We start from the raw sequence: 17,797 nt of genomic DNA, 5'->3' as shown, positions 1-17,797 counted from the left end.
GGAACAGCCTATCTGGTTCCATCTTGCCATGCGAGGGAACAGAGAGACTCCTGAAACTTCAGCTCCGAACATCAACAGGCGTGGTGAACTTTATCAGTGCCTGCGCACCAACACTTCCGTCATCTCAAGAAGCCAAGGACAAGTTTTATGATGAGCTCAACAACACAATTCAGAGCATACCTCCCAACGAAAAGCTGCTCATCCTTGGAGATTTCAACGCCCGTGTTGGCCAGGACTACAACAGCTGGCCATCCTGTCTAGGACACTTCGGAATTGGCAAGATCAACGAAAATGGACAGAGATTATTGGAACTGTGCTGCCAACAAAACCTCTGCATCACCAACACATTTTTCAGCACCAAGACCCAGCACAAGGTTTCATGGAGGCACCCAAGATCAAAACACTGGCACCTGATCGACTTCGTGCTAACCAGACGAAACGATCTGTCTGACGTCAAGCTGACTCGAAGCTACCAGAGTGCTGACTGCGACACTGACCATTCCCTCGTATGCAGCAGAGTGAAGCTACAGCCGAGAAAAGTCCATCACTCGAAGAAAGTCGGCAGAACTCGCATCAACACCAATGGTACATCTGATCCTCGAAAAGTAGAACTATTTGCAGCCGCAGTAGACAAAGCCCTTGAAGAGATTGTGCAAGATGCGGCAGAAGCTGTGCCTCCCGGATCGGACTGTATAGCCACACAAAGCACTGACATGGAGTGACACCAACGGGCGCAAACCCATGATCTCCCGGGATCGACGGCTGCCTACGAGGTGCAGTACATAGACATAGCGCGTTCACTAGTTAGAAATAATTGTATGGAAAAGTAGTACAGTACTACAATAATTTAAGATTGTAGTAATGCCTTCTTTTGCATTGTTTGCCATCTATGTCTTAAACGCTACAATTGTGAAACAATAACCACAATGCTATTTTACTGGTATTAGTATCAAATAGTAAAATGTAAAGATTAATATAATATATATTAGTAAATGAGGGCCGATGAGAGACAAGGTCCTATATTAGTTTTTAAATCATGTTCATCTTTTAGAAATTTAGGCAGCCTATTATTTATTATTTTACTTTGTGTTGTTTAAAATGTTTTAAAAGATTTTCAAGTTTTAAAAACAAGCACTTGGCACTCAATAAAAATAGGTATTTTTAAATCCATTATTTTTTACAGGTGAACAGCTTCATTAGCTTCAAATACCAAGTACAAACCACTTCCGAATAGAAAACAATGGCTATCATGTTAAAATAATATCGTCACTGTGGACCCTCACGAGTATGCTCCTCTGATGATGGCACAAACTTGCAATGCAAACTTTTAATGAACTCGTGCGTATTTATACTTAACATTCGCCCAAACATTGAACTGCATTCCAAAACTGTCTGACACATTTCAAGTTTTAAAACAAGAGGCAGCAACATTTTAATAGGTCTTCCATCACTAATGCATGGATTTTCTGCATATTTGCAGTTGAAATTTATACTTTTGATTTCTCTTTTTTGAGTTCCTATATTTTATAAATCGTATACTTTTCATTTGTGATTCATTATACAACCAATAAATATTTTTTGCTACTGCATTGGCTCCACATTGCTTGCACGCAGTGGTCCATTTGCTCACAGTCTCAGAATAAGAAGCATTCTCGTGTTAAAAAGATTGGTTTAATATTGCAGACAATGTCCAACCATGCATTCACTATGTATGACTGAATTAGAAATGGTCACCTTTTACGACGTACCATTTTCTTCTTTATTCACTTTCATTATTCTGCACAGTCAGCGAAGTAATAAAATGATCCTTAATTACTCAAACTCATACTTTCATCTTCAACTCAAAGTGCCTCAGTTTTGGGCATGGGTTTACAACCATTTTACAAATATATTTTAGATGCACCTTTCAAATCAATGGTTATTTATTAGTCATCTATTTGAGAACTTTGTTAATTATTAAGGACAAACATTAAAGTGTGCCGTCACACTAGCGAAACTGGAACAGCGCCACACGTTATTGACAGGCAGGACAAGATATATGGTCACAAATTGTTTACTTAATGAAGTAAAATTGTTTACTTAATGAAGTAAAATTAGGTTGATTAACAATGATTAACAATTTACTTCCGCTTACTGCAATTTAAAATTAGGTTGATTAACTGCAATTTAATTAATAAAGCAATTCCACATGAAGTATTCACTGCAAGTCCTCAGACATTTATGGGAGACTCTTAATAACAACCATAAGTCATGTTTTATTTCATCAAAGGGGTGCAATGCTATCGAGACCAGGTATTATATCCTCCATGTAAGCTAAATGATCTCTCACTTGACAATATATTGACATTTCCGCACTGGCGCCAATGTGGTGTGATGTTTCATTCCATTGTTAAGACTATGGCTCATAAGGCTACACTATTTATTTGGTAGCTTTCAAGCTCAAGGCCACAAAAGAGGAAGGACTTTCAGTCTAAATCCTTTAGGGTTTATTGTCAATAAAAGTAACAGGAAGCTAACACCAGCTTCATTAGAATATTAATATCGCATGTAGATTTCCAGATGGGGTTCATTAACAATGTGTATTATGAGGGGTTGTGTTTTTGCATTAGCTGGAACGTACATATATACAAAATAATTCCATTCTATATTGGACTGAAAATAGAAAATCTATTTTACAAATATGAAAGAAGACGAAAAGAAAAGGAATATCTTGTTGTCAGTGTATTTGCTGGCAGAATCACATAAATCAGTCATGCATTACACAAACTGACAGGGATAAAAAGCCATGTTTCCACCAGGGAGCACAGTCTGCTACTTCAGTTTGCTACAGTATGATAAAGGCAGATCGTGCTCGCATTTCCTATCTCGGGGTGTGTTGGTGTACTGACACCATCTGCAGCAACTACGCAAATAGACATATAGCAGCGGGATATAGTGTAATCTGGCAATTTTGTATTTCATTTATCCTTAATTAACCAGAATTGTTTTACTTTATAAGGACATCTGGCCCTGTAAGAATGCAATCAGCCAACGATCATTAGCCATATATGCAGAAATGTGGATAGATAAATTGTTTGCCTTAAGCATTGGACTATCGGGCAAACTACGTCCTTTCAATACCTGTCCATTCAACTATCTGATCCTGTTTTTCTAAACCAATTGTCCTCATTCGGGTGCTTTGATATCACAGGGTTAGGGTTAACTGTGATCAAACTTGGAGTGGGCCCTGGATTATATTTGACAACGATATAAATATTTCCTCTACGGTATGTGATCAATTTTATGTCCATATTAACACCTGATAGGGGTGTGGCCATGCAATGTGAATGGGTACCAAAATTGCATTGTACCAGCCAGTTACTTCACCACTGCAACTTTTGCAAAAGAAAACGAGGGACAGTTCATTCTTTTCTTAACTGTAGTGTTTTGGGGGGGAATTCCTTTGGATACATGCAAAGCGACTCATCTTTACTTGAAGGAGACAAGGCCAGTGTCTTTATAGAAAGTTTCACTAAAGACTTCGGGATCTCTTCACTAACATCTTTAACACTTCTCTCGAGCAAGCTGTTGTCCCATCATGCTTCAAAGCTGCCAGCATCATACCGTGTTGAAGGAATCATCTCCTTCGGTGATAATCATGAAGTCCTTTGAAAATCAAGTTACCGTAATTTCCAGACTATAAGCCGCGACATTTTTCCAAAATTTTGGACCCTGCGGCTTATAGTCAGGTGCGGCTTATATAAGATTTTTTTTGTGATGACTTGATCACTTTTACTCTTAACACTATTATATACAGTAAAAGCTACAAAACAAACTGACAAATAACTCGTTTTCAAATCAGACGAGTAAAAACTGGTCAAATATTTAAAAAAAAAGATATTATTAAAAGTGAAGACAATTTGCAATTCTAGTAATGACACACGAATTTGATGCACAATTTGTCTTCGCGGGCCACATAGAATGATGTGGTGGGCCGTATCTGGCCCCCGGGCCTTGAGTTTGACACCTGTGCTCTAAACCCTTTCTCTTACTCTGCCATGTCACTCAGAGATTACACAAAGCAGTGGCGCTGTTTGGACCATCTGCATTGTATTAAAACCCAATCAATCAGCATTTAAATTCAATTCTTCTGACATTTTGCTCACCAAAAACAAGTTGTAATGAATGTGAACTTTTAATGCATTTTATTCAGAAGGTTACTTTGAACCTTAAACGGCGGCGCGGCGTACTTATGGATTTTTACGGCCTCTGGTCTCCAGGGGGCACTCTAGCAGGAAGCAAGAGCGAGACAGACGAAGAAGAGATAATGCGCCGAAGAAGACGTGCTAGTTTGTGTTTACATTTCGCGCATCACACACACACCCGCATTCACACAAAGACAGAAAGCTTTTATACACAAACCGTCATTATGGGGGACAAAAGAAATGCATATGATGCCGCTTTTAAGCTATACGTGTCGCTCGCTAGTTTAATGTAATTTAGCGCTTCGTGCATGAATAAGATTAGCATGAACAGACCCTTTTCACACTCGAAGAAATGCATAAAACCGACGACGAAAGAGAGACTGAGAAAGTGTGAGACGAAGGATATCTAACGCTATTCCAATCGGACACTAAGGAGGAAGACTTCGATGGTTTCAGTGGACAGGAGGAAGATGAAGACGGCTCTTTTTTTACTTTTACTGGTATGTTTTTTTTAACCAGCCCTGTTAGTGCTGTGCTACCGGGTTGCTGCTGTGTTACCGCCGCGTCTCAGTGACTTTGCTGTGTTACTTCCGTGTTGCTGCGGTATTACTGCCGCGTCACAGGCAGTGTTTGGAAAGAAATGTTAAGGTATGTTATTAAAGCTTTAGAAAAACTTTCTGTGTCCAGTCTTTCTTTGCTAATAACTCGCGTGCACACTTCCGCGTTGCTGCGGTACTACTGCTGCGTCACAGGCAATGTTTAGAAAGACATGTTCAAGTATGTTATTAAAACGTTAAAAAGGCTTTCTATGTACGGTCTTTCTTTGTAAAAAACTCGTGTGCACGTGCGGCTTATAGACCGGTGCGGCTTATGTAAGAAAAAAACTGAAATATCCCTGAATTTTAGCTGGTGCGGCTTATAATCCGGTGCGGTTTATAGTCCGGCAATTACGGTAATATAGAAATATCCCCCCGCCACCACACTCTGGACACCTTTCAGTGCTTACATCCAGACAAATGATTCATAAATTATGCAATTTTCCCTGTCCTCCACCCAACCCTCACCCCCTGGACAATTAAGATCCATACTGTTAGAATGCTGTTCATACTGTTGACATCAGTTCAGCATTCAGCACCATAACACCCCAACAGCTCATCAGTAAATTTGTTGGACTGGGCCTTAGCAATTCGCAACTGGCTGCAAGATTTCCTCAAGGCAGCAACACCTCAAGGAGCATCACAGGGGCACCCCAAAGCTGTGTGCTCAGTCCTCTGCTCTTCACCATGCTGACGCACGAGTGCACAACAATCTACAGCACAAATCACTATAGTGAAGTAAAATAAGAATCAGTATAGTGAAGTATATGACGCGACTCTGGTGAGCCTGATCATCCAAGATGAGACTCACTGCAGCAAAGTTTAACCCTCTGATTAAGAGGTAAAGACACAAAAACCTCTTGATGAACGACAGCAAGACCAAATAGATTGGTGTCAGCTTCCAGATAGTCACCCCGCCTGGACATTTATGGTGCTGCTCGAGAGGGCCAAGAGCTGCACTGACTACAACAGGAAAGCCCTGCAGCGCATTGTAAATGCAGCTGGAAAAATCATTGGTGCACCACTCCACTCCCTGAAAGACACATATGTATAACGCAAGCCTCATCCAAAAAGCACAACATAATGGTGGGGCGATGTGAGCCACTCCAAAAGTCAGTCTGGAAAAATATTCAACAAAATAGTTAATATTAAGGAGTTATGACAAGTTAAACTTCTCTGGTTTATTTGACTCAGTGTCTATTCTTGAGCTTCCTATTTTCATGATAAAACTGAAGTATGATGAGTGATGGCACATTTATCTAAAAGGTCTCTGTCAAATCCATTCTTTTAAGTCTTATTTGTTGTTCCTTCTCTGTTGAGAACAGGTCTATCAGGATACTGTGTAAAGTCTAGTGGCAGTCAAGTCATTTATTTCTTCCTGAGTTATCCCCTGGAGAAGTGAAGGGCACGTCACATTGTAAAAAGTGTTACCATTTTCATCTCTGCTTGTTTTTGCCCCCAACAACAACTGCAATATCATAAAATATGTGGAGGCTCACCAAAGCAACACATTGACTTTTATTATGGAGGTAAACCAACAAAGGAAACAGCATTTTTGCTTTACCCAGGTCCCAAACCCTACTAAAACTCACCATTACTTCATGTTTTAAGTGCCAATTGAAAGAGTGAGAAGGCCTGTCTGACAGATGATCAGCTTAAAATGGCACTTTTGGAATACTGAAAATATAAATACTGATTTGATTTGTAATTCAGCCTTGCAGATAGCGACAATATTCATAAAATTGTTTGATAAGGAAATGTTCTCCCAGTGGCAGTCTAGGTCCTTAGTGCTGTTGTATTCACTATAAACGAAAAATGCAAATCCATTTCTTGACTAGGCCATACAATAAAAGCATACTTTAGGCTCACATTATTATCTATCCACTTAGTCTATGTTGTGTACTATAAAAAACACATTAACAGAGGACTTTTATATGGATCATCTGTGACTGATCTGATCCATTTGAAGCCATCTGTTTGGCAAGTTTGAAGAAGGATTAACAGATGTTATATACCGTAATTTCCGGACTATAAATCTCTTTTTTTTTTCATAGTTTGGGTGGTGGGGGGGGGACTTATACTCAGGAGCGACTTATATATGTTTTTTTCACAAATTTTTACTTGACATCACTTACTTACAAGTATAGTTGACCACTTCCCGTGTTATTTTTAGTATAGTTGATCACTTCACATGCTTTTATATCTTTATCTTGAACATATTCAAAACATAAAAAAATAGAGAAAACATCAAATAAAGCAATTAACACTTTAAAGCACCATATCCAAGTCCACTGTCTGCTGTACGTACACTTGCTCCATTTTTGCTCCTCTTATATTTATTATTATTATTTATTATTATTTGTTTATTTATCATTTATTCAACACTCTTATTTATTCATTGTCAAAGTCAAAAGTCAAAGTCTCCTTTATTGTCAATTCCTCCGCATGTCAAGACACACAAAGAGATCGAAATTACGTTTCTCACTATCCCAGGGTGACAAGACAGAGTTCACAAGGCACATACAAGTAAACAACACAGGAAAAATAAAACGAGAAGATGAACAATAAGAATGATAGCACGCTAGCCGCTCCCGATGCACAGCAGAGTCCGGAAAGATGACAGTCAACCAGGCCACTGTGAACACGAGCACACAGCAGGCACGCACTGTCCGGTTCGTGGATCCTATCAGGCAAACGCAACCCATCTTGTCGTCCCGCGAACGAACGTACGCCAGGAGAATGGAAGGCACGGCTGGGCGAGCTGGGTTGGCCGCAAGCCTGGCCCGACGTCTCCGCGCTGGCCCCTCTTCCGGTGCCTCTTCCGGTGCCTCGAAGAAGTCCGAGCGCCCTTACTTGTTTACATAAAGGACAAACTTACCCACGTAAGGACTACCGGCATCATTAGCGGTGATCATTTCTAAGTGACACGGAGGACAAAGAGTTTGAAGGAATTAAAGATTTGGAGTGACATAGAAGGTTTGAAAAACTATTATGGCTTTTACGCACGCCCGGTCCTACTCTACTGAGTCGGGGGCCGGCGCTCGGCTGAGTGGCTGTCCGCGAACGCTGCATGGGGCTCGGACATGGCCATTACGCATGCCCGGTCCTATGCCATGGAGCTCTCGTGTCTGGAAGTCCACACCGCCACACGCTTGGAAGTTCGTTTTGTTTAATAAAGAGCCGTTTACCAAACCCACGTCTATCCTTGTACTTTGTTAGCGCTACAATATAGTTATATACTAGATCTGTGGAATAAAGACGAGGCTGACGTCAGGGCGCACGCGCGGTGATGTTGACAAAGGACGAGGAATTTGATCGATGGATTTAATGGATTTAAAGTGCACGGATGGTTTGATAATCTTATTGCTTCTATTATAGTTATTTGAAATATAGTTTATCTATCGTTATATGAGCCTGTGGAATATTTTGAAGTGCAAGCGCCCTCAGCCGCGCGCACCCATTGTTGACAAAGAACGATCGATGGATTTAATGAATTGGAGTGACACAGATGATTTTATAAACGTGTTATTCATGTAATCGTTTTCTTTAATAACTCTATATGTTACGTCAGGCCCGTTCTCAGCTCTTTATTTGTGTTTGTCACGTTAGCATACCTATCGTTTAGCCTGTTGTTGCTATCGTTTAGCCTGTTGTTGCTCATTCATGACTGTTTTTGGTGTGGGATTTTGTCGAATAAATTGCCCCCCAAAATGCGACTTATACTCCGGAGCGACTTATACGTATATGTTTTTTTTTCCACTTTTTGGGGCATTTTATGGCTGGTGCGACTTATACTCCGGAGCGACTTATACTCCGGAAAATACGGTACTAGTATCCATCATGATGTAAAGTATACATCATCTGTTAGTATACATTGTATTCTGATATGTTATTATCTAGCTAGGTGTTGACGGGCCAGCAACCATCTTGTCACTTGTCACACTGAATTTTTGCTCTCCACCATTTTAATCAATTTGGGTTTCTCATGTGTTAGACTTATTTTCTTTTACACAGACTGACAAGGATGGAAGGATGATTATATTATGAATAAAGATGGACTGACAATGACAGTAGCCTGCCCAGGTCATGAACAAAGAACGGAGGTTGATCTGAAAATGACGGGCAGTGAATGAGTTGTTCCAAATGTAAATAAGAGTAATACAAGAACAACATGGACAATGAGATCCTATATCATATGTTTTGGTGGTGCCCATTGCTCATGTTTACAGGCATCAGTAAAATGTTTTTCCCCACTTTAAAATCTGACGTTGGAATTAACAATCTTGAACTATGTACATAAGATAGACACTGCAAGATATTGATGCACTACAACATTATGTACTGTTTTTATAGCGGTTCACCACCAAATCTGGACATAATTATTTCATGTCGATTTAGACAGCCTTGACAAGTGGCCTTCCCCGCTCTGTGAATAGCTTGACTCAACAAACTAACACTCCCGAGCCTACCGCTGGTTGACATGCAGTCACTGGAAATTAATTTCACCGAGCTAAATTCCACGATTACTTGTAGCATCTTAGAGACTGCATGCTGTGACCTAATTGGCATGCCTGAGTCTCATGAATGATGAAAAAATGTGAGGCTGTATTTATGGAAAATAACTGTACTTTATTTGATTATTTGACAAGGACAATGCACATTAGAGAATACTTGTACGATTGAATTACACAGTATATATATGCCAGATTTAGCTTTTGAGCTATCATGGCATCAAATTATTTTTGTCTGACCATTACTCTAGTGCCAGCGTGACCAACTCATATCACAGGGCTTAGAGGGCAACCAGGGGTCAGCGATGGCAATGAGAGTAAATAGTCTTTTACCAAAATAGATGTTGAAGTTTTTATAAAATTTAAAATTAAAAAATGCTTGCATATACTACATCAATTACTCTTGTCAACATGAACATAAATACTGAAAATGCCAACTTTTCTGTCATCACAAGAAAGAGTGATCATCATCCTTGCTTATCCATTAATATCTGAAATTCAACAAGTGAAGCATAACATTGAAATGAAGGGCTGTTCTGTGTTGTGATGGCTCATTTCCTTACTGCACAGCCCTCCATTAATTCTAATTGTGCACAAGCTGTCCACACCTGCTTCTCAAAGAGCTCAGTGCGTCAGGGTTTCTGTTGGAGCTGCCTCTCAATGATAAAATGGTAGGGAGAGCCAATACACTATCTCACAGCCAGAGATAGCCAATTTAACAGGCAACACCAGCGTTGACGCAGGTTGTCACAAACATATGTATGTGCGTCATATATTGAAAAAGGCCCATGCTCAGTGCGCAATCGGCCTTTGTTTGTTTATTATTGACATCATTGCACGCATACATTTTAAAAGTTGTGAACAAGTCTGAAACAAATGGAAAAATAATTACAGATTTATAATGGATTTAAAATTGATAAGCCTTCTGCTTTAATTATTGTTGGAATTAACTATTAAAAGTTGATGCTCAAATACTCTAATATTTTTATTAAAATTAAATTTAGATTATTGTTTTGGATATCCAAATGAATGGTTAGGCGTTAATGTATATTAACTTGACTGGACTGTTTATAATTGATGATTCGAGAGGCAGGCTAACAGTCTAGTATCTCCCACATCCCAACAAAGATTATAGAGCGCTATGTTTATTGAAATTGTGATATAGTGATATATTCAAAATAGTGAATCTTGGCATCCAAGCAATTTAAAGAGTCCGCCTCTTCTCTAGTTATAATAATTGTTTACAATTAACTTAATATGTACTGACCACCGACCATGGAGACAATACAGCGACGTCAAATGCTTCAATGGAAACGCGTAGCTACAGTGCCAACACGGATGGTGTGACTGAGTGATCCACCTCTGAGAAAATCCATGAGGTACAGTATCTCATGAGTTTGTTGAAACTGTTGATGTCATCCATACATAAGTTTGGGTCCTTTCTGAGACATGTACAAATTCCCATGATATGAATATATTGTTTGTCTCTGGAGAGCTTGAAAGGTTTGTGTTTTTGTTAATTTAGTTTTGCTATCCTTTCCGCAGTCGTGTACATTTGCTCCCTTTACTAGTATGTTCACAAGGTCACAGTCATCACAATCATTAACCAACTGAACTGCTGACCTGAGGGAGTATATGCAATTCATCCTGCCTTCATCAAATTATCTGGCAAATTAGCTCTGCCAAAGTCGGATTGGGCCAATTACCCCAAGCGTCTGAGAACTCCAATTACCAAGTCATCTCCATGACTAATACCCAGAGCTTCAATGTACTTGATATATTTTCAGACTAATTTCTTAGTCATAACCTCTCCTCTTCATGGAGGGAGTGATACTTCTCAGGCGTAATTTAAGTTAAATGATCAAAACTGATTTTTCAAATATAAAAATTCTTTCCCGTATTCATTTATCCCAAAGCATTCTCCACCTGCTCCCTCCTCTCATTTTCAATGACCTTTGTGATCTTATTTTATCTTTTCCTGTATACCATTAGGTCTATTACAGAGGAACGAGAATTGTGGCTCACATATGGGTGATGTAACCTCTGAACCACTCAGCTTTTCAACGACCGTATTTTCCCCGTTCATTATTTTTAATGACGATATGGTTCTCTTTAACCTTACTTACATGTGGTCCATGAATATTTGAGAAGTTCAACTGAAGAACCCCTAGCATGTGATATTCTTTTATGAAAACTTGAGGAATGTGAAACATTAAAATTGTCGAAGTAGTTTTAATTGTTGGTCTCTCTTATAATGCAGTAGCCATCACAAATGTGCCTGCATTTTTTATACCATACGAGCTATGTCTTATTTTTTGGAACTTGTAATAGACCAATACACTACAAGCATATTCCAGCAATGAAATGAAAAAGACCTGCAGCAAAACATTATTCAACTTGTTTTTCTGTTAAAACGAAATGGTACTCCTTTGACGAAGCAAGAGAATCTCTGAGAAGCAAAGAGTAGAATACACAAAAGGTAAAAAACCTACTAAGTGTAGAGCAATACAACCAAAGAAATGAGTAAATACAATCAATGTCATTGTTGTAAACTTTAGAAAGGAAAACCAATAGCAATATTGTCATGTAGACTGTTCCCATGATTGCACAATGACTAAAAAAACTGGTAAATGAAAAAGTAGCATGTCTTTTCCCAGTGAGAGGTGATGGATTAAGGATTTTACAATCAGTTCATATAAACAAAATTCTAAAACCAAAGACATTTTCACAAACTTGTTTGGATTCTTTATTTGACTCCGAAATGAAACATGTACTAAAACTAACTGACATTCATTAGTTAAAAAAAAAATCAATAGTGGTGTAGATTTGTTTGTTGCTACTAAATACAATGGCCTTTAAGATTTTGTTTAGAATTTCACTTCAATTGTATTTGTGACAAATGTGAGATTGAAGTCTGTCCCATCTTTGAGTGGCCTCCAGAAAAGGCTTTTAGTATACAGTGAAAAAGTGGATACCTGTAAAGGGCATTTGACAAATGCAGAAAGTCTTACTGCAACATATTGAATGACACAAAATCTATTACTTTGTTTCTAAAAACTAATTTCGGTTGCATCACAAAAAACAATGACTGTTTGACTTTCCGCACCCTGTTCACAAAAGACTAAATGACAATCTGGCTGTACCAAAGTGGGATGAACACAAGTTTCACTCATGCAGCAAAGGAAAAGGAAGGCTGTCTTTTCCTTGTTCAGGTTTCTTAAACTCTCAAGGCAAAGTTAGGAGAGAATTTACTTCTGTCAAATCTATTATTTTTATCTTGAGAAGAACCGACAGAGACGTAAAATTCGCTTTTCAAGCAGAGAATATTTCCCTGTGGAGTAACTTGACAAGTTTGTCTGTCACGAGTGAATTTCTTGCAACTTCTTCGATGGTCTGAGTATATCCTCTAAATTCAGCAATTCCCCACACGAATGCAAACTCGTTGGGTTTGCTGCAGGCAAAGTCAAGTCTCGGCCACAAATGTTGGAATGTGTTCAGAAAGAAAACGTCAAGGCTCTTCTTTTGAAATTGTATATCCGTTCAATTTGCATATTTTGCATTGCACTGTTATCCATTATAAAAGAGACACACTATGCTTGTCAGTTTTGATGTTGTGGAATATAATTTATGAAGAAGTGGATAGCATTTTAAGAGAGTACTTGTCTATACGAAGTAACATTAGATGAAACAACTGAAATAAAACTCTCTCTCTCTCTCTCTCTCTCTCTCTCTCTCTCTCTCTCTCTCTCTCTCTCTCTCTCTCTCTCTATTTAAACTATAACTAATATAAATCATGATTTGAAAAAACGTAACTATCAAAACACCATTTCAACATCCAATATTGTCAAGGTAGTGACATATATTTCTTGTCAACAATTTCTTATGTTATAAAGCTTTTTTTTTCATTTCAGTGCACACATTTCTTTTTTTAGGTTTTGAGACATGATGGAGAAACAGTAAATAACGACTTCTGCAGGGTATTCAGAATGCTATTTAAAGGTTACAAAGTAGAGAGTGGGTTTGATGATGTAACCATATGTACTGTAGTATTGCAGAATGCTTCAGGTCAATCTGTGAGCTACCAACAAACACTTGAGAAGAAAATTATTTGGGCTATAAAACAATGTTAACCGGTTAACGTAACTCTCCACTTGCCTAACTCAATGGTTTAAGGTTCACCTGGACTTTACGGCCCTGTTTAAAATAGCCCAGAGAGCATGCTTTGGCTGACTGTGACTATTCTGTGCGAATGTGTGGCTGTGTTGCTTGAAGCCTGCAGATATATTTATAGCGCGGGTGTGAAAGCTCATGTCCATGAAGCCGTTCTCCACAAAATGTGCTCGAACACAGCGCAGCTCGAGTTCCAAAATGGTTAGTTTCTCCCAAAATATCGACTCCTCTGAGGCTGGCAGGTGATGCAAACTTTTAGTATTGCAGCATATGCATTGTCACCATCGTTGTCGCCAGTTTTCCCGAATTATGTGCGCATGTAGAGACGATGAAGTATGATAAATAATGAATGATAATGTTGTTACATGGATGTAACATCATCTATTGTAGAACTGAAACTGAGTATATGATTTGTGTTCTGAGCGCAGTTTCTCCAGATCCATGCATTATGGATAATTTAACATCTGTAATGCAAACATGCAGAAGTTATCATTCCTGTACATATACTAAATATGTCAATATTCAAAAAATGCATACACAACCCGATTGAATTTCAAATATACTATATCCATCCAATTTCTATACTGCTTATCCTGGTCAGGGTCATGCGGAGCTGAAGTCTATCTCAGCTGACTTTGGACAAACAAACAAACAAACGCACGCACGCACACACAAACACACACACTCTCCCAAGAGTCAGTCACAGGGTTATGACATTGGTTAAAAATACGAATGGCCTATGGGCTAATTTGAGTAAGACTGAGGACTGCCATTTTGTTCAATGTTAGTCAACTATGTGCTTTATACGGTAGATGTTGCAGCCACGCTGAATGTGTTTACTTGCTGGTGTTTGCTCTCAGGGTAATCTCATTCCAAGCTGAGCTTTAACTACTGTGGCAGTTTTTATCATAGACGGCTGTCATGGACAGGGTCAGCTCCCCACGGAAAAGTTAGGAGGATAATCCCATTAGATGTGTTATTATCACCCCTGACAGCTACACTCATAGTGTGAGATGGTCAACTGTGTTCATGCAGTCTGCTTTACAGTTTTTCTTTAAGAGGGGGGGCGGGGGTGGGGGTTAAACCATGAGCTGCCCACCTAATTTCGGCTTGAGATATGAAAACAGCAAAAAGCAAAAGAATGATATAGTATATGTATTTGCACGACACATTATCTGAATTATTATATCATTTCAGTGCAGCAATGTGTCGACTGTACTATAGTGGATCTAAAACCTATACGCAAGTCTGTTCACATTCCAGGTTTTTGTGGTTCTACTTTTTCACTAATAGTGTGGCCTCTCAATAATTTTCGTTGTCTGACTTTAATGTTATCTGTTGTGTTGGTTTGTGTTTTATAGGTTTATTTGTCTGTTTCTTCATTTCTTAGTATGCAAGTCCATGGCTATCATGTTTTATTGCCTTTGTAATGAGCCAACTAACTAAACCCCAAGCAGATACGAAAACAGGTGTTGAATTAAAAAGAGCTTTTATTGCTGGAATATGTTGGCAGGCTCTGAATTTATTGTTAAAGCCTAGCTGAGGAAGCAGACGTTTGGATGCAAGCTGATGCCTTTTGTGATTCACAATGGAGGGACAAGCAGGGAAGCCAGATCTCCGATTTGGTGCAACAGGTGTGGTCGGGTATGATAAAGGCACATACTTGATTGCTTACTGAAGTTGTCACTGTGGTCGGTGATGATGCAGTGTTGGGCAAGCTTCTCGGAAAAGTAGTGAGCTAAGGTACAAGTTCTTCTACATCAAATGTAGCTTACCCAGACGCATCACCAGACCTCAGTCTTAAGGTGAGAACATGAAATGCATTGCCGGCCATTTAGCACAGAATTATTACAGTACTTTGCTTTGCTCAGCATTTTTGATGATCCTATACCTTTAATTGCCACATGCATTCATTAGTCTAAAGTGGTGCCCTCTGCAACACCCACTGGCCAGCATTACCAATGACAACATCTAAAGTATACATTGCATCCGCCTTACATATGTCGACGTCACGGCCTTATTGAATATGTCATTTTACAATTGTTTTACACTCAAAGCCAGGATTCATTATTTCCTCATACCTCTTCTTGTCTAAACACACCAAGACACATGCACACACACACGCTTGCATGCATACACTCACAAACACTCGAAAACAGCTAGCTCAGCAAGACAAAAGGTGTGTAAAATCTGCTGTAATTCTTGATCCTTGGGATGTTTTGATCAAATAATGACCAAGGCCCTTGATTTGCTGGTCAGTTCATTATGCACCCTAAAAATTGCATCGCTCAAGATTTTTCCTGGCAATGATTATTCACTGTTGAGTCATGGATAATTTGAAGAAATGCACACTAAAATAAGGGCCGTCCATAAAAATAATGAACCACTTTGGTGGTCACAGGCAAATATCTGTCTAAAATAAATATCTTCATCACTGTATAAAAACAAAACATTTGTAACGCCACAAAATAATTTATGCAGAACTGAGACCTGTTCATAGTGTGTCCTGCCTCCCACCCACAGACAGCTGCACGCCTGCGACTCTATCGAAGATAAGCTGTTCGGAGAATGAATAAATGACTACCTAATATCATGGTGGAATTGAATCATGAGTTGACAGTAAAACTACTGGCACGGAACTGAGTTCAAAGGGAAGCAATGCTAACTGAACATTTAAGTGATGGTCAGTTAAGCACTGAAATTAAATCCATTTATTATGAGGGAGCTGTGTTTGCATGATGACAATCCAGTTTTATAGCTAAAACACAATTTAGCTCATAAAAATCCCATCTTGATTGTGGCAGATAGGGGAAGCAAAAAGGCCTTGCAGATTATTCTACTGGACATATCTGGATGTGTATACCTAACGTATATACACATCTACTAGGAGTCCATAATAATTTAAAAAAAAAGGGCAGATGTGGTGGGTGAGCAGAGTGAAGAGGGAGGTGATGCATGACTGACTTGCTGTCCCTTCAGCCCTGAATCTTGGCATCACATCTAAGACATGGAGATAAAAACCTCACACATGCTTCATGTTTGGTGAACTGGCTGTGGGCTTTACATTGACAGATGCTCAGGCACCGCAGGAGGAGTGGACAGTACCCACCCCATCTCTTGTCTTCCCCCTTTTTCTTTAGCAGAATACCATTTACACAAGAGCAGCATCTAATTTGTATGAATAATGCATCATTCTCTGTTCCTATCACTTCGGCTGCTCTCTCAATCATTTAATAAAATACCATACAGGAAAAAGAAGAGAAGCAACAGCCAGGCATTGAAGCAAAAATATGAAAATTGGTGAGTGTGGGTCACTGCCATTAAAATAATGTTTTACTCCAATTATTTTGTTTTTGGCTAATGTGTTGTGGGCGCAAGCCTGCTGACCTTAATTCTCTATTTCACTCATACATCTTCTGTGAAGTGAAGCAAAAAATGACACAAATGTGGAGAAGATATCAAGACTGAAAAAGATTACAAAAAAAAAATCAAAGATCTTAATGTTTTTGGTACTCCCCTCTTGACACTATTCAATGCCATGGCAATACTTCTGAATAACATACTGGGGTGAAGGCCCCCCTTTTAAATAAGGTCTGTTCCTAATATAGGACTGCAGTGTTCACTTTCCTGGGAACATGTACTCATTCAGTAAAGCTACATAATTTTGCATCCTATTGCGCATGACAATATTGTCATTTAAATTGTGTTTTAATAAGATCCAGATTTATGAATGTTGAGCAATTATAAGGATGATTAGCAATGCACAATAGAACTGTTCAGCTCATCTTTATATGGTCCAAGCATCAAAATATTCCACACATTGTCAATACTCAAACTAATTTTAGAGAAAAGCTTTAGAGAAATGACTTGAAACTGAATGTAGATTGAAAAAAAGTCAAAAGTAGCCTCCAACCTATTAAATCAGGCAACTAATTTTAGGCAGTGTCAAATACATTGCCTGTTATAGCCATCTGTTTTTGCTTCCACTGTGGTTCTTCATTACTGCCCAATTAGTATTCTAGATTAATTAGGCATCTTGTTAAATGTAACCTCTAAACATTAGGAATGTGCAGAGTAATTAAAGTTCTGCTGTTAGAGGTCATAAAAGCTCCATCAGAAAGTTAAAGTGTAATCTGTCCAAAGTGGTGAGTAAAATCTGAATTATGAATCTTTGTTTCATAATTGCTATAGTAAAATTTGAGTTGATCGTGTTTATGTTTGCTTGTGTCAACATTGATAGACTATGAATATTTGGTTAACATATGAAGGTCACAGGAGAAATTGTGTACTTCACAAAATACCTATACTATAATATCAATTGTACATTCTCTTCCAA

At 38.8% G+C, this 17,797-nt stretch overlaps 1 protein-coding gene across 1 annotated transcript in view; it reads left to right on the top strand.

The window, feature by feature from the left end:
* The first annotated feature begins 467 nt into the window (after positions 1-467).
* Positions 468-17,797, top strand: part of apip (APAF1 interacting protein) — a 75,952-nt gene continuing 58,622 nt past the window's right edge. The window contains exon 1 of the mRNA XM_049717310.1: positions 468-471. The gene's annotated coding sequence lies outside the window, so the exon portion shown is untranslated. The remainder of the gene's footprint in view (positions 472-17,797) is intronic.

This window comes from Syngnathus scovelli, chromosome 4 (genome assembly GCF_024217435.2).
Source record: "Syngnathus scovelli strain Florida chromosome 4, RoL_Ssco_1.2, whole genome shotgun sequence".
Taxonomy (NCBI): domain Eukaryota; kingdom Metazoa; phylum Chordata; class Actinopteri; order Syngnathiformes; family Syngnathidae; genus Syngnathus; species Syngnathus scovelli.
Note: the sequence above shows the minus strand (reverse complement) of the source record. Positions and strands in the feature narration are given on the sequence as shown.